Genomic DNA, 18,376 nt, shown 5'->3' on the forward strand with positions numbered 1-18,376 from the left:
TTGGGAAAAGATGTACTGAAGAGAAAATTAGAAGTTACATTGAATGTTCACTAGTTTAAGGATTTTACTGTATTCAGTGGAAATCTGAGAATATGAAACCCATGAAAAACAGATAAGCCATATTCTAGTAAGATTCTGTTTCCTTTGTTAGTAGAAATATACAGTTGTGCTGTATGTTGAAGGCTTAGATATTTCTGTGGCCTTGAGAGAAGAGGGAGAACAAGTTGGAGAAACATCAGAACAACTGGATTGCATTTTGTCTTGATTCATCAGATGACCTATAAGATCATGAATCAGAAAAGAATGGATTTTTCTTGTTGAATTGATGAGCAGTTCACCTTTCTCCTGTAAGACTTTATCAGCAAAAAGAAAAATGAATTTTCAAGCATTTATTATATTGGCATGGTTGAATTAATAACAGGAATACAAAGTTTTCTGCATGATGCAAGGATATATGGGGAATTTATCATGAATATATAAATGTTATTGATGTGTGACTTAGTTTGTTACCTTTAAGTTATCAGTGTATTTGGTTACAAGTGTGTTTCTCCTGTCCTTTGCTACTCCTTTCTCAGAGGTTCACTCTGTTATAATTTTTTACTTGTATCATTTGTTTAACCTCTTGCCATTCTTGGATCCTGCCCATGGTCTCACTAAGGGCTTGACCCTAGTTTGTAGGCAGAGTTAATGGTACAGTATTATGAGCTCCCCTCCAGTGTTACCTCACAGCTTTTATCTTCAGCTCCATAAAAGCAGGTTGGCAAAGATGCTATTAATAATAATAGTAAGAACAATGTACTGATCTTTAGTAATCAGTACTAAGGGGAAGTTTCAGTGTTATGAAATTGCCCTTTTTTTTTTTTAATCAGAGGATAATTGCTTTTTAATGTTTCTGCTGTACAACCATGTGAATCAGCTATATGTATACATTCATCCCCTCCTTGACCCTCCCTCCCATGCGCCCCATCCCACCCCTCTAGCTGAGCTCCCTATGCTATACAGCACCTTCCCACTAGTTACCCAAAATTGCCTTTTAAAAGGATTTTGATGTTCACTGTATTAAGTGCTCTGTGGCCCTTGTTAGAGTTGTGTTCACAATAGGCCTCTCTTCCTTATGATTGTAATTGGGCAAATAATTTTTGACTTTATTAAACCTGTTTCTTCATCCTGAAAATGGGGTAATATGGTCCTTGTATCTGTAGAGTGGGTTTGAATGTTGAATACTTACTGAGCACTTAGTCTAGTGCTTGGGATATAGTTTTAGTGTTAAGACTTTTTCCACTAGATAAGAGAGTAAATACCCTTACATATATAAAGTCCTTCCTTTATTTGACATGAGTAAGTTGTATAATCCACCTACTTGTCTTAATGTGTCTTGTAAAATAGTAGAGTTTAATGTTAAAATGGTATGTGGGCTTTTGTGTCCACTACTTTACTCAGTGACTTAGTGACTGAACAACCATAGCCACAACTTTACTCAACTATATTGTAGTGTCCATAAGAATGCTTTTGTGTTCATTGCTTTGCTCAAGCACCTAAAATAGTATCTGGCCCTTAGAAGGACAAATAGTTGTTAATTGCCCAGGACAAGAATAATTGTGTGGGTGGTGTTTTGTGGTGCGTATGTGTACGTTTCCTTGATTTCATCTAATTAATATTCAGTAGTAGTTGTAATTTTAAGGTTTTGATAATGCAGAAATCTCTTTGTTCATAGAGTAGGATATTTTTCTGAATGCATTAGAAAGTCAATGTAGCAGGAAATAGCAAGTCTTGAGAAAGAGATTTTGTTAAGAAACTAGCTTGAGAAAAGTTAAGACTTACAAAGAAATTGCAAGAATAGTATACCATGAAATCTTGTATACCCCTTTGGGATCCACCATTCATACTTCCTTTCTAGTATGTACGCAGTATGTAGTGGAACCCCAGAAATTAAGTTGCAAGCATACCTCTTCATCTCTGAATACTTCAATTTGTATTAGGGCTTTCTCTTATACAATTATATTATAATGATGAAATTCAGGACTTTAAACATTGTGAAGTCACTCAGTCATGTCCGACTTTTTGTGACCCATGGCCTGTAGCCTGCCAGACTCTCCCATCCATGGGAATTTCCATGTAAGAATACTGGAGTGGGTTGTCATTTCCTTCTCTAGGGATCAAACCCGGTCTCCCACATTGCAGGCAGACTACCATTTGAACTACCAGGTAATTGCTTCTTTAAAGATTAGTGTAGTCTTTAATCCACAGTCTGTGTTCAAAGTGTGCCACATGAAATACTAACCTTTAACAGCCTCCCTGCTCCTAATCCCTCATCACCTTTGGTTGTCAGTTTTCTTTAATTGGAAACAATTCCATAGCTTTTGTCCTTTACAACATTAAGAGTTTGAGGAGTGCATGCCAGCTGTTTAAAGAATGTTCCTTATTTGGAGTATTGTAATTGTTTCCTCCTGCTTTACATCAGGTCATGCATCTTGGCAGGAATAGTAAGTACTGGTACATTACATCAGAAGAGACATGATGCTGTTATCGGTGTTTTAACTTCTATTATTTGATTAAGGTGTTGTCCATCATATTTCTCCATTGCAAAGTTATTTTTTCCCTTTATAATTCTGTGGGATGATACAATGAAACTATCTTATTCTTCAACACACCCATTGATTTTAGCATCTACTGATTTTTGCTTAAATCAGTTACATAACTTGTATGGTAACTGGTATTCTCTATCAAGAGCAGCTTTTTTCCCCCCATAGACCTAAGTTCTTGTTTCATGTGCTGAGTTACTCACTTTACCCTATTTGGTAGTGGGGGATACCCTTCTAAGCTAAGTAAATTCTCCAGGCCAGAAAACTGGGTAGCCTTTCCCTTCTCCAGGGGATCTTCCCAACCCAGGAATGGAACCCAGGTCTCCCATATTGCAGGCGCATTCTTTATCAGCTGAGCCACAAGGAAAGCCTAGGAATACTGGAGTGGGTAGCCTGTCCCTTCTCCAGCTGATCTTCCCAACCCAGGAATCAAACCAGGTTTTCCTGCATTGCAGGCCGATTCTTGACCAACTGAGCTATCAGCTGCAAATTAAGATAGAGGTCCCTGCTTGAGCATGAGCTACAATAGTAGCTGGAATTTTGCCATTTCTGGTGAACTAGTGTGGGGATACCAGCAGGATTTTTATCTGCATGGAAGAAGAAAGGTTTTTCTGATGTGATACAGCACATCTTACATATATGGAGAGTAAGGCAGAGAAGTTTACCTAGTAGCAAGCATGGGGCCTTGCAGTTAACAGGAGCAGAGGCAGCTATAGTGATTGCATTACCCAGGGACTGGAGGGAGCCAAGGGCAGGAATCTGCACTGCTGTGTTAGTACTGAGCTAGCCTCTTTGGTAGAGGTAGTAATGAACACGAATTTTCTGCAGGTTAGTCGTGGCAGCAGTGCAGTGGTAAGACTTGCATGTTTCTGCTCGGTGGCCTGTGTGCAGGAGTGTGAAATTACACTAAAGAGAGCTGTTGTTGGAGAGGAATGGACTGGCTGACTTCACATATGAGTAGGCTAGCCTTATTCATGATCCATGTGATCCACCCTTAGGGATACCTGGAAATAATTGGGAAGCATTTTGCAGGGAACTGGAGATCTCACATGAACATGCAGGAGGAGTCCTAAATATCAAGCACTCTTCTGAGTACATTGCATTACCTCTTAATCCTCTCAACATCCCCAAGAAGTAGGTTGGTATTCCCACTTTGCTTCCTGCAGACAAGCAAACTGCCTAGTGTCACACAGTGTGGCAGATCTGTGCTACACTGCTTTTCTGATTAAGTGAAGAATATTACGTGGGCAGATGGATGCTGTGGTAAATGGAGCAACTAGGAGTGGTGGTGAAAAGGATTTCAGCCTAATCTGAAGGTTCTCAATTTATAATTGTTATTTATATTAACATGATAAAGAGGGTACTCTTTAAGCAGCCTTCACTCTATCATAATGTCTAACCAGTTCATAATATCTAACCAGAAGCTAAACATAGCTTTTATATGCGCAGCAGGCTTTCTCTCCTGTTCTATGTTTCTGTTTTTGTGCCAGTACCATATTGTTTTGATTACTGTAGCATGGACATGGAACAACAGACTGGTTCCAAATAGGAAAAGGAGTACGTCAAGGTTGTATATTGTCACCCTGCTTATTTAACTTATATGCAGAGTACGTCATGAGAAATGCTGGACTGGATGAAGCACAAGCTGGAATCAAGATTGCTGGAAGAAATATCAGTAACCTCAGATATTCAGATGACACCACCCTTATGGCAGAAAGCGAAGAACTAAAGACCCTCTTGATGAAAGAGGGGAGCGAAAAAGTTGGCTTAATACTCAACATTCAGAAAACAAAGATCATGGCATCCAGTCCCATCACTTCATGGCAAATAGATGGGGAAACAATAGAAACAGTGGCAGACTTTATTTTGGGGGCTCCAAAATCACTGCAGATGGTGACTGCAGCCATGAAATTAAAATGTGCAAGACACATTGTTATATTCACTAAGACAAAGTAATGTGGAAAAAAATGTTTGTCCTCTCCTTGAGAGCCCTAGACCCCTTTCTCCTCCTCAGGGACCCTGGACTTCTTATCAACCTACCTAGTAATTGACTCTCAGCATGTTATACTGTGTTTTCCTCAAGGTGATGAACATGCTGAAACCTTGTGGTGGATGAAAATGGCTACAGATTCTTGGTAGCCTTTCCCATCACCTTGAGTCTCTGCTGCCACTGCAGCTTTCTTTGACCAATAGAAAACAGCAGTGTGACATTGTGCAATTGTGAGCTTCAGCCTTGTAACTTCTACTCATGCTGTTTTTGAACAAAATCACCTGTGAATGAGCCTGAACTGGCCTACTTCAGGATGAGATCCTAGGTAGAGTGAGCCATGGGAAAAGACCCAGGCTTCCCAGCTGCTAACAGCCATCCCAGCTGAAGTTCCTGACATGGGAGTGAGGTCTGCAAATGCATGACCTGTAGAGCGTAAGAACCACTGATCTGAGCCCAGATTAAACTGCCAGACCAAAGAATTGGAACAAAGCTTGTTTCAAGTCATTAAATTTTGGGGTGGTTAGTCACTCGGCAACGGATGTGGATGAGATGGTTGGATGGCATCACCGACTCAGTCGACAGTCATTTGAGCAAACTCCAGGAGATAGTGAATAGGGAAGCCTGGCAGGCTGCAGTTCATGGAGTTGCAGAGACACAACTTAGTGATGGAACAACAACGAAGAATCAGAGCAAAGCTTGTTTAAAGTCATTGCTTTGGGGTGGTTAGTTACTCAGCAACAAGTGTAGATACAAACCTAATTTATGCCCTCAATGTAGTTTTAAAAGAAGCATTTCCAATTGACAAATGAGCAACTGTACCTAGAACTTTCTGAACCCATGCTGAATTAGTGAGTTAGTAAATGGGACTGTTAAGCATTGTTTTCCTTTGTTGAGCAACCTCATCCAATTTCCCATGCTATAAATGTTGTGCTTATTTCTTGGAATTAATTTACATAATAGTTTGTTCATCCAGTGAAAAAGACATTTTCCTTAAGTATTTCAATAAAATATACTATCTGGTATTTAAAGGAAAGTAGTCACCATTTCTCCAATTTTTTCTTCCTGTTGAATATTTAACCTTAAAGTGAACCATAGAAAGTGATCTCTTCCAGCTAGATGTTAAATGTTGAGAAAACTGGAGATAATAAAAGGCTTCAGTTGTGCCACTAAGATCCCCTTTTAGTGAAAGTAAGATATGAAAAGGGATAGGAAACAGGATAAGTGGTCAAGGAGAAAGGCAAGGCCATTTTTAAACAATTTTAAGGCCAAATTAATTTTTTAAATAATTGTTTTGAAGCTATTTGATATGTGAAGAAATAGAGACCACTAGTTTTTTTAAATCAGTTTCTCTTTTAGGATAGTTTACTGGTGTATTTCTTTGTGTATTTGCATTCCAAATTTCCTGTGTGTGTAATTTCCTGTTAATCAGAATTGTGAGTCAGGATCTCCACTCATGCTGTGATCTGTCCGTGGTACTTGGCAAAGCTCACTAGCAATGTGTAAAGATTCCCAGCCAGTCATGGAAGCACTTTCGATTTAAAACTATCTGAGATGGTAAGACAGCACAGAATTCACAGTGGGACACAGTTTGGACACCACTGCTGAAGTTAGCAAGGCTGCAGCCCATTTCACAGTCACATGCTAGCTCTGAGGAATATTCTTAGGCTGGAATTGTATATGGGAGGATTCAAAGGAAGCTAAAGAGAGAATTAAGTGGCACTACCTTTGAGATCTTCAAAATGGGTTGCTTTTCTGAGATGTGTCCCTCCTAAGGTTGAAAAGTTCTCACCTTTAGATTTGAGATGGATTCTTGTATATACAGGGACTGTTGTGTGGTGATTATAAAACTGGGTGCTGTTAGAACTGTTACGTATTTTTATTATGGTGGTTAATGAGCTTATACATATATTAAAATAAAGAGAACTGTACATCAGAAGGGGAAAAAATGAAGTTTTACTGTATAATTAAACCCACAAGGTGCTGGAGCACAACTGCTTAGGTTTGTTTGGCATCACAGATCCATCACGCCTTAATTCTGGGCTAATTATGTGAACCTTAGCTTGCAATCTCTAAATGCAGGTAATAACAATACCTCCAGCATGGCGTTGTTGTAAGGATTCAGTTAATGTAAAGTGCTTAAAAGTGCCAGGCTCATTGTACATGTTTAAATAAGATCTATTCATAGTATTAAAAGACTATAAAGAAATAGGCACTCTATGGGTTATCATATGATCATAGTAATTGTTCAGTTCAGTTCAGTCATGTCCGACTCTGCGACCCCATGAATTGCAGCACGCCAGGCCTCCCTGTCCATCACCAACTCCCGGAGTTCACTCAGACTCACGTCCATCGAGTTGGTGATGCCATCCAGCCATCTTATCCTTTGTCGTCCCCTTTTCCTCCTGCCCCCAATCCCTCCCAGCATCAGAGTCTTTTCCAATGAATCAACTCTTCACATGAGGTGGCCAAAGTACTGGAGTTTCAGCTTTAGCATCATCCTTCCAAAGAACACCCAGGACTGATCTCCTTTAGAATGGACTGATTGGATCTCCTTGCAGTCCAAGGGACTCTCAAGAGTCTTCTCCAACACTACAGTTCAAAAGCATCAATTCTTCGGCACTCGGCTTTCTTCACAGTCCAACTTTTACATCCATACATGACTACTGGAAAAACCATAGCCTTGACTAGATGGACTTTTGTTGGCAAAGTAATATCTCTGCTTTTCAATATGCTATCTAGGTTGGACATAACTTTCCTTCCAAGGAGTAAGCGTCTTTTAGTTTCATGGCTGCAGTCATCATCTGCAGTGATTTTGGAGCCCAAGAAAATAAAGTCTGACACTATTTCCCCATCTATTTCCCATGAAGTGATGGGACCAGATGCCATGATCTTCGTTTTCTGAATGTTAAGCTTTAAGTCAACTTTTTCACTCTCCTCTTTAACCTTCATCAAGAGGCTTTTTAGTTCCTCTTCACTTTCTGCCATAAGGGTGGTGTCATCTGCATATCTGAGGCTGTTGATATTTCTCCCAGCAATCTTGATTCTAGCTTATGCTTCTTCCAGCCCAGCGTTTCTCATGATGTACTCCGCATAGAAGTTAAACAAACAGGGTGACAGTATACAGCCTTGACATACTCCTTTTCCTGTTTGGAACCAGTCTGTTGTTCCATGTCCAGTTCTAACCGTTGCTTCCTGACCTGCATATAAGTTTCTCAAGAGGCAGGTCAGGTGGTCTTGTATTCCCATTTCTGTGAATAGCCTCAAATACAACTGTCCTGAGGTTCTGTCTTTAGGCAGGATAGGAAGAAACACTAGAAAAGTATCAGTGATACTAAGCAAATTTAATTCTCCTGTCTTGCTATTTTTTAGGGAAGGCAAAACCAACTGCCAAAACAAAAAAGTTCTCTCTTTTTCCTAATTCATTCATGCTGGCTGTTTTCCAGGGACTTACTGAAGACTTAAGAAGGATTTTGGTAATCCCTCATGTTCAAAATCACCTGATGATGTGGTCTCTAGCACATGTGTGTGTGTGTGTGTGTGTGTGTGTGTGTGTGTGTGTGTGTCTGGCCTCAGTTTTCTCAGCTCTACCAATGTTCCTGGCCAGAGGTACTGACAGTATCTGTGATTAAGCATCATCTTATACCTACCAGTGAGAATACTACAGCCAAGTGCTTCCACCAGGTTAAATTCTGAGAATTGTTTGAGAAGCAAAAGGAAGCTTCTGAAAAACAGGAACCTGCGGCTCCAAGATGTGGGTTTTTTAAGGATGGTCAATGGCACCCCACTCCAGTACTCTTGCCTGGAAAATCCCATGGATGGAGGAGTCTGGTGGGCTGCACTCCATGGGGTCCCTAGGAGTCAGACACGACTGAGCGACTTCACTTTCACTTTTCACTTTCAAGCATTGGAGAAGGAAATGGCAACCCACTCCAGTATTCTTGCCTGGAGAATCCCAGGGACGGGGGAGCCTGTTGGGCTGCTGTCTATGGGGTTGCACAGAGTCGGACACGACTGAAGCGACTTAGCAGCAGCAGCAGCAGACCTAAAAATATTCAGATCATGAAACTTCTGTTCTAAATGAGAAAATATTGATGGTCTTTGACATGAAGGTACGAAGTGAAGCATCGTTCCTATATGATGTTAAAATACTAATCTTGAGCCATTCCCACCCACTACCAGGCATCAGTGGGACAGACAACAGGACAGAGACATTAAGAGCAGGCAGAGGTGCTGTTGGGTTCACACGAGCCCGAAGTCTGTTCTTATTGTTTAAGCGTCACTCTTTGACATTTGAGAGAAAACAATCCCTCAGGGAGGAGAGCAGCCAGGAGAAAATGGAGCAGTCTGAGAAAGAATGGAAATGATTGTTGGTTCATAAGACACAGCCAGGTGGGAGGGAAGCCAGGGTAAATGATCAGAGGCCGTCTACAAAACAGCTCACCTCAGCTGGAGCACAGGGTGCCTACTCTGTGAAGCAATAAGAGGTCTGCCATGTCTGGCGCCACTGGAGCTCCAAGTTAGTCATCTGCAGGAAACCAGCCTTGATTTCCATTTAGCAGAGAGTGAGTAAGCAAGAAGCACAAGCACACAAGATTGTGTCTGTGCTGCACTTCTCCGTTGTCATGGGACGTGTTGCAAGTAACAGAGACAAATAGGACACTGGGGAACTACACAGTAAAGCCCCAGTGATGGGTAGGGCTTGCTGGTTATGGTGATGAAAAACAAAATGTGTTAAACATCACTTTGTCTCAGAAACTTTGAAGAAAATGCTGTGTTTTACAGAAGGGAGAAAAGATAATGGAACTTTAAAAAGATAAAACTGCATTTAATATCACAGAAGTCAAAAAGCTCTTTGATTGCACATTTTTACTTCTACAGTGTCATGAATACAAAAGAGGTGACATGCTGAACACAAGTCTGCAGAACCAAGTAAACGAACTAGTATAAAATTTGCTTAATCATTTTCTAGTCCCTCAAAACAACCCCTGTTCTGTGGACATGAGGGGCTGTCCTGACACCTTGCCATTAATATCTACTCTCCTGATTGCTGGGTGCTGCCACAGTATAAATGATTAGAGACAGAAAGTCAGTCTTCATCCTGAGATCAGTGGATTAGGAAGTATCAGTTAGCTGGCTAATGCTCAGAAGCCAACACAATAAGAGAACTTTCTTAAAGCAAATCCACACTGGATCAATTGGATAGAGCAACTGGGCTATCATTCTGGGCTGCACTAGGTTGACTGAATGTGTTATAAATTAATAACGAATCCTAGCACCGTCTCCACTGTCTATGCTCAGACAGCCTTTTTCATCTGAGGTCTTGTAACCAACCTTTCTTGGCTTTCCTGTCTGCTTTTGCTGAGAATCATAGAAAGGACTGAGAAATATTTAGTGTCATTCCTTCATTTTATAGATGAGAAAATGAAGACCCAAAGAGATTAACTAACACAACCAGTGAAACTGAAATTTACCTAGTAAATTTTACTGTTTGAAACTTAGCAAGATACCTTGGAACACTTGGATATGCCTCAATCTAACCATAACCATTGAATATTAGAAGTAAGAAAAACCTGAGGATATAAACTTTGAACATTTAAAAATGGAATCTTTGTCAAGATGTCTAAAAGCCTGTAAGTTTTCAGGTAAATACCAGCATCAGTTTTTGGGTTCTGTATTTTTCTAAAATGCACATTTACCATATTATCTTCTTGTCTAGATTCAGGACTAAGCTACAAACTATGAACAGTACATAGAAATATAATGGTCACAATTTTAACTTGTAAAGTTAACAGTATTTCATTCTCTCCAAAATAGAAATCAACTATCATTTTCTCAACGTGGGAAGCCACCACCCTCTAGAGGGTGGGTCTGGAAACACCAGGGGGGCTCTCCAATGTCACAGTGAGTAATGGGGCAGGGCATTTATGTTACATGCTAGTGGTGTTTAGTATCTAGGGACGAAGGATGCACATATAGTACCACCTTCCCCAATATGCCAATAGTATTCACTTTGAAACATGATGAAAGTGAGATCTATGAAGTTTTTTTTTTTTTTTTTACCAGTTTCATTTTAAAATACCATTTATCCAACAATGACTTAACTTAGTGAGAAGGGGGCTAGAGTGTACCTGTTGACAGAGAACCTGGAGTATTAAGTTCATGTTAAACCTGAGTCTACAGGAAGTTCATGGATCTGCATTTCAGGCCAGCCTACTCCATGAGCGTTTATCTCAACACTGGGACCTGGGACTTGACTCACCAATTCATTGTCCACAGCTATAATGCCACTTACTCAACTAAGAATACATAAAGGTACAGACTTCTGACTGGTGTAGTGTTTTATGTACAGTGTTTACAGGCAAATGCTGAGAAAATAGTGGAAGTGCTTTATCCTTGCAGAATAGATCTCAGATACCAAAAAGATATAAATCATTTTCTAAGATGTTTGGGTACGTTTAGATAACGTAAGGGAAACTTCTACTTGTTTTCCAGATTTCTTTCACTGTTTCTTCCCTTAGTAATAAAAATCTGACTCCGCATTTCCGTCTACATCCCCCAGCTTCCCCATGGAGGGGTGTGGCCATGGAACTGTTGCCCACTGGACACTGTGATGTGGGCAACTTCCAGCTTTTCCCTTTTTTTCAGTAAGGTAACTGCGTGCTCTTTACTCTCTTTTTCTCATTGCTGTGTAAGGATGACAACCTGAGCAACCACCTTAGACCCAGAGAGGGAAGCCATGGAGTGTTCCACTGTTGGGTGTTTGGCTGACTACTTGAAGCACAGCCACTTACTCATTTCTCTTTCATTTAAGCCAGTGTATTTTGGAGACATTGACTTTCTGCCATTTTCTCTTACACCAACTGCTAAGCTGCTCTTTAGATTCTAAATAAGAAATGCCATCTGGTCTCAATAACAAATACTAGTGGGAGAAACCTGAATGTAACAGAACTCCTTTTTAGGTATTTTTGAATCACAGATATGCACATGTACATGCCCTACTAAAAAAAAATGTGTTTACAAACTCAATTCATTAAAAAGAGGCATGGTCCTTGGTAGTTTAAAAAGGGTGAAGGGGCTTTATTATAGCGATATTTAATAAAATGCAATGTGATGTACACAGTATATTCTATATAGTTGATCTTCAGTGTGAACAGGTCAGCTTCATACAGCTATCTTTTTTTCTTTTTCTGCAGATTGTACAATGTCAGAACTGTCCCTTGAGGTATATAGCATCAGAGGTGCAGTCCTTAAACTTTGGGCTCACTGCTACCCAACCTATGTAGGCACACAACAGAATACAGATGGTGTTAGCAAACATCCTATTAAAAACACCAAACACAGCTCCAGGTGGAGACCCAAGGGAAGCTACTGCTGTCTCACTCCATTTTTTTTTTAAAGCATACAATGCATTTGTGAAAATGTACAGATTCATTTTCAGAGTAGGTTGCATCTTATGAATAATCTAGCATGTATTTATTAAAATTTTCAGTTAATGTCAGTTAAGGCAACATATACATGCATATTTTAATGCATAAAATAGATATTTTTATACACAACTATAAAAATATGCTAAACATCAGTGTGTATGTGTTAGTCGATCAGTCACGTCCAACTCTTTGGGACCATGTAGACTGTAACCCACCAGGCTCCTCTGTCCATGGGATTCTCCAGGCAAGAATACTGGAGTGGGTTGGTAGTTCCTTCTCCAGGGGATCTTCCTGAACCAGGGATGGACCCAGGTCTCCCACACTGAAGGCAGTTTCTTTACCGTCTGAGCCACCAGGGAAGCCCAAAACATCAGGAAGGCTACATTATTCCCCTTTTGAAAAGTGCTTGGTGTAAAATTACCTGCAGAGGAGAACCTGATGTCAGCCACTGCTTCAGATTCCTCAAATCCTTCATCTAATGTGATGTCTTAAGCAATAAGAGGAGGAAATCCCGCCATTGTTTCTTCTCCACCCATTGGAACCTTCCACTGGGAGACATGAAGTTATTTGGAAATTCAAATGAAACCCCTGATAACTCTAATATTAAGTAAGGCACTGATACAATAGTACTGTACAGGTATCAATAATAAAACCCTTTTAAACTTTAAAATATTGATAAAGACCCTCAATCATTTCTAGATCAAATGAAAAGGCCAGGAGCTCTGTGACAGGATGAAACCTACAGATCCCAGTGACAAGGGCCCCATGACATCCATCTGGTGGTCACCTCCAGACAGCAGAATCTTGTTTTATTAGCTTACACTGTTTTGACAGCCCTCCATAAAGCTTTAGACATAGTAACTGGGCAATTAAGGCAACAACCTTCCAAACACCTTTCTTACAGGCCTAGCTAGACAGAAGTTGCTCCCTACCTCACTAGAATTGAAGGGTACATGGCAAATGGGTAAGATTCAGCTCTGTGTTTACAAGTGTTTCCATGTATTGGAAGTATTAATAGATCTCTCTGTGTTTAGCACTAAGGACACAAAGATGTTACAATATGGTCCCTGATCCCACAGGAAATCAGAAGGTGGAAGTAGCAAGTAAATAATTTGTAGGGTAAGAAAAGTGATGAGAGTCCTCTATTAAGTACTATGGTTGTGAAGAGAGTAATTAATGTGATTTGGTCAAGGAAAACATGAGCAGAATTTTGAAAAATAGAGTACTCAGTGAAAAGGTATTGTGGGTTAGAATCATGTACAGACAAAAAACTGGAAAAAGGATGATGAGTTCAGAGAACTGTAGTTTAAGTGTGTAGAGTATGTTAGGTGTATGTGTGTGTGTGTGTAATAGTGATGAGGCTATCAGTTGAGATTTCTCTCAGTAATGTGGAACTAACAAGGAATTATATGCAGGAAAGAGAAAAGAATAAAACATAATACTTGACCTGCTTTGTATTTTGGAAAAATTTGTGTAGTGCAGGGTTTGTCAACCTCAGCACTATTGACCTTTTAGGCTGAATAATTTTTTGTCGGAGGAGGCTGTCCTGTGTACTGCATGACCTTTAGCAGCCTCTACTCAGTGTCCATCAGGTTGTGAAAACCAAAACTGTCTCCAGGCTTTGCCAAATGTTGCCTTGTGGTAAGAGTCAACCTGGTTGAGAACTACAGCTGTAGTGGGGTAGGGGTGGGAGGAAGACAATAAAACGAGTCTACATTATACCTCATAATCTCAGAAAGCAGGCTACAGTTTGGACTGTGAGGCTGGTCTCAGTGATGATTAGGAGGCAGGACTGACTTTGACTCGGGAGATGAATGAAAACCAGAAGGCAAGGAGGAGGCAGAGTGGCCCAAGAAACTGTATTACAAGGGGAGAGAAGCCTGGGTGTCGCTTTGAGAAGCATCAGTGAGTCCACCCTGAAGACTACACAGATGCATGAAGGTGGAGCCTTCCCCTCAAATCCTACATGTGTCTGGAGCATCAACTTTAGGCCAGTTATTTCAATGGAGTCTTAATTTCACTCTGGCTTTTTTAGTCCAGAGAGAAAGAAGCATTTGCTTCTGAAGTCAGGTTGGTTTTATCCTGGTTGAAAGGCAGGTGTGCATTTTGACCTATTTTTAGTTGTATGAGCATTCATTAATGTAAATCACATCTGCATTGGATGCACCTGGTATTTTTGCAGGAGCTATGTCCCAACCCCCTCCTCATCGCCACAGACACTTACACAGCAGTGACAGCGGTGCCCTGGCACTGGATTTTCTCCACAACCTCACGGTGTGGTCACAACAGACAGAGGTAAAGGAAACTCGCCTAAAGTCACACAGCTTCACTAAGTGGTGGAGCAGAGTAGGATTTGAACCCAGCCTAGCTCCAGTGATCTTAACCATCATACACTACAGGCTAGCCAACAGTGTGTATTCAGGTCTGGTTAAAGAACTATAAATAGGCCCCATTCAGTTTCTGGTGAACTTGGAACAATTTCAGTGGCACAAAAAGGGCACAGCAGGGACTGCAGAGGATGGGAGGTGAGGAGCAGGAGTCAGCTTGATTGTAAAGAAGAGGAAGGAGTGGGACACTGAGTTTTGTTTTGTTTTTGAAAGATCAGAGAAATTTTCACACTGCTTAACAGGTCAAAGGAAGGATCAAGTAAGCAGGAGAGAAGACGTACGATAGTCTCTAAGTGTCTGTGGTTAAGAATCTGGGAGGAGAGCTTTTCTACCCAGACAAGGGCTTCTAAGCTCAGCACTACTCACATGTGAACCAGATAATTCCCTGTTGTGAGGGGCTGTCCTGTGCACGCATTATGTTTAGCATCATCTCTGGCTTCCACCCACTACATGTCAGGAGCATCACCCAGTTGTGAGAAAAACCAACATCTCACTCTATCCAGTGCAACTTTTTGAAATGATGTGACCACTGGGCAGTTGAAAAGTGGCTAGTGCAAGTAAAGAACTAAATTTTAAAGTTTATTTAATTTTAATTAACTTATTGAAATAGCCACATGTTGGCTATTTAGCCACATAAGGCTACCATATTGGACAGTGTCACCTAGAGAAAAGCTCTGTCAGTATCCTGGGATCAGTCCAATCCAACATCCCCTTTCTTATCAGAGCCCATCTCACTTTATACCCAAAATCCTCAAGGTGAACAAGGTCAGGGAGAGCTAGCTGATGGTGTAACAAAGATGGTTCTGTCCAACAAAGGCTTTTTATCAGGGCTGTTGGGACTACCAGGGTGTATTAACCTAACTATTCAACCATCAAATCATGTTGGCTCACCTTCAGTAGCGTATAACCCATGTGCTTCTTCTGATATATAGTATCCACCTTTTCCAACAAAACAGGAAGAAAGTTGGAAGCCACAACTGTAAACCAAGCTGACTGGTTTCCCTTAAGGAAGAAAGAAGGAACTTATTTTATACAATGCAAGTCTACCAACCCATATAAAACTGAAATAAAAACAAGGTCTTAGAAGCACCTATTTTGCAATTATTACAGATGTTTCTTAAAGCCACATATTTGACGTTTCTTCTCAACAAAGCCACAAATCATATTGCATTAGTGAAGAATTCAAATGTTAAATCTGTATAGTAGGGACTTCCCTGGTGGTACAATGGATAAAATCCACCTACCAATTCAGGCGACACGGATTCCATCCCCCATCCGGGGAAGATTTCACATACTGTGGAGCAACTAAGCCTGTGCGCCACAACTACTGAGCCAGTGCTCTAGAGCCTGGGAGGGGTAACTACTGAAGCCCATGTACCCTAGAGCCTGTGATCAACAAGAGAAGCCCCCTGCACTGCAGTGAAGAGCAGTCCCCATTGGCTGCAACTAGAGAAAGCCCACACACAGCAACAAAGACCCAGCACAACCCGAAATAAGTAAATAATAATAAATCTGTATAGTATTCTCATGAGTAAACTCAAGATATAAAGAGGAAGACAGGAGTGGAGGAGGTGTAGAGAGTAAAGGATTTTCTGGAGAAACAAAGGACTAAAGCTACAAGGGAAACCTCCAAGAGAGCAGACACTGCTTTGTCCCCTGGTTCATTGAACCATGTCCCCTGGTTCAGTGTTTAGAACAGTGGCTTGAACATCAGAGTATTATAATTTTTTCTACTGAAAAGTTACTACAACCTATACTGAATTTACAAGCACTAAGCTGATATGGAAGAGAAATGTGACCAAAGTAGGGAGAGAATTTTTTTAGAGGGAAGCATCCCACCAGCCCCTGCTGGACATTGAAGGATACAGAATTAGGTGCCTGAAACATGATCAGACTTATAACTTTTATGAAAACGAAGGAGATGGGTGCCCCAAGGCTAACCAGCCCAAGGGGAGATGGTGGCCCTGTCGATAGCTTCAGCGCCCTTGGCGATCCAGTAATCGGACTCCAGAAGCGTACTGAAAAGAGTTGACTTGCCAGCGTAGGTTTCACCAACCAGGTAGACGTCGCCGCGGTAGCGCCAGGAGCGCTGGAGCGCGGAGATCAACGCCTCAACTCCATAGCCAGTCTTGGCGCTGATAAGCCGCACGGCTCTGAGTACCGTGCGGATCTTGGACGGAACATTCTCATTCTCCTCCCCATCCGGTGGCCTGTGCCCGCTGAGATGTTGTGGCCTTCGGTAGCCACGGGGCGGCAAGAGCCCGGCGCCAATAGCCATCCCACAGTCGCTCCTGGAGTCGCTGCTGGTAGTCGGGAGTGTCCTGGGGCATAAGGTCCACCTTGCTTCTCAGCACGATCAGCTGCTTGGGGCCCACCGGGCCGGGCAGGTGCAGCAGCAGGACGTCGGGCAGATCCAGCAGCTCCACCTTGTACAACACCAGGGCGGGTTCCGGCCACCGCAGAGCGGCGCTCACCACCTCCAGGAACTGTTCCTGGCTCACCTGAAAGCGCAGGGCGCGCTGGTGATGCACCAACACTAAGCAGTATTGGCGTACGGGCCGGGAGCACCTGTTGGCTGGCCCGTAACTTCTGCTGCCGCCTCTCCTGCCGTCGCCGCTGCCGCTGTCGCTCCTTCCCCTCCCGCCGCTGCTGCAGCTCCCACAGCTAGTCTTGGAGGGTCAGTTCCGGCTCCGAATCCTGGACGCATTCGGGGAACAGAAAACTCTCCTCCAGGTCAGCCCCTCTTGGGTTACCCCCAGTCGCCACCGCGCCACGGGGAAGGCCACGTCCCAGGCGCTGGGTGCCGGGAGGAGGAGTCGGCCGCGCATCTCCTCTCGAGGAGCGTCTCCCGGACGTCGTGGCGCACTACATGGGAGTATTACGTGGGAGTGGGTCCCCGCAGGAAGCCGCAGAGCAGTCTGCAAGCAAGGCGCGCGGGCAGCATAATTAATGCTGGAGAGGGCAAAGGGGCGGAGCCACCTGGGGCAGGAGCACTGTGGCTGGTGAAACAACAGGGACAGGCCGGGAGTATCTGAGAATTGTCATTCGTCAGCGTCGCACTGAAGCTATTTCTTCCGCGTCTAATCGCCTGAGTTCTCTCGATGAAGGCTCTATGGCCCAAGAACCCATTTGAAGCTGAGATAAAGATATCGGGGACTTAAGACTAGAGTGGGTTGGTGGAATAGGCTTGCGAGTGAGGGTCTGTTCATTTTCAGGCTTTTCAGCGCCCCGCCGCTGGCACTGCCCGCTAATAAAAAATCTTATTTTTAAAATCTTCGGGTTTTTGTCTTTGGAAGTAGGAGGGAAAAAAAAGTCGAAAATCGAATGCCGCAGACTTATAGCCACAATAGAAACCTTTCATTAGTACATCTTCTTGGCTTTTTCCCCATGTGTCATTATGCGTGCGTGCTCAGTCGCTTCAGTCGTGTCCGACTCTTTGCGACCCCAGGCTTCACCGTCCATGGGATTCTCCAGGCAAGAATACTGGAGTGGGTAGTCATTTCCTTCTCCACGGGATCTTCCCGACCCAGGGATCAAACCAGCGTCTCCTGCATGGCAGGCGGATTCTGTATGGCTGAGCCACCAAGGAACCCTTGTGTCATTATGTAACAGCACTAAAAAGCAAAAACTTTTCATTGGCTATATCCGAGGCCAAGCGTGTAGGAGCGATCCTCCCCGTATATAAACAGCTTGAAGCGTCCGCCTACAATTTGCGAGTGTGCAGAATTTCTAGCCGTTAGGAAACCTTAACCTACGCTTTGCGCAGGCGCATAATTTATATTCCCTCCCCCGCCCCTCCCGCCTCCAGTGTAAGACGCAGAGTATTCTGGGAGAGGTGCTTTCGTCTGACGCCGCGCGCGCGCGTGTGTGTGTGTGTGTGTGTGTGTGTGTGTGTGTGTGTGTGTGTGTGTGTGTGTGTGTGTGTGTGTGTGGCTGCTCGGCCATTCTGTCTGTGATTTTAAGAGTGTCGTGAACCGTTAATCAGTATGT

At 42.6% G+C, this 18,376-nt stretch overlaps 1 pseudogene; it reads right to left on the reverse strand.

Annotated features, from left to right (window-relative positions):
* Positions 1-11,625: 11,625 nt before the first annotated feature.
* Positions 11,626-18,128, reverse strand: LOC113894320 (annotated as a pseudogene).
* Between the last annotated feature and the right edge of the window lie 248 nt (positions 18,129-18,376).

The sequence above is a fragment of the Bos indicus x Bos taurus genome, chromosome 6 (assembly GCF_003369695.1).
Source record: "Bos indicus x Bos taurus breed Angus x Brahman F1 hybrid chromosome 6, Bos_hybrid_MaternalHap_v2.0, whole genome shotgun sequence".
Lineage (NCBI taxonomy): Eukaryota > Metazoa > Chordata > Mammalia > Artiodactyla > Bovidae > Bos > Bos indicus x Bos taurus.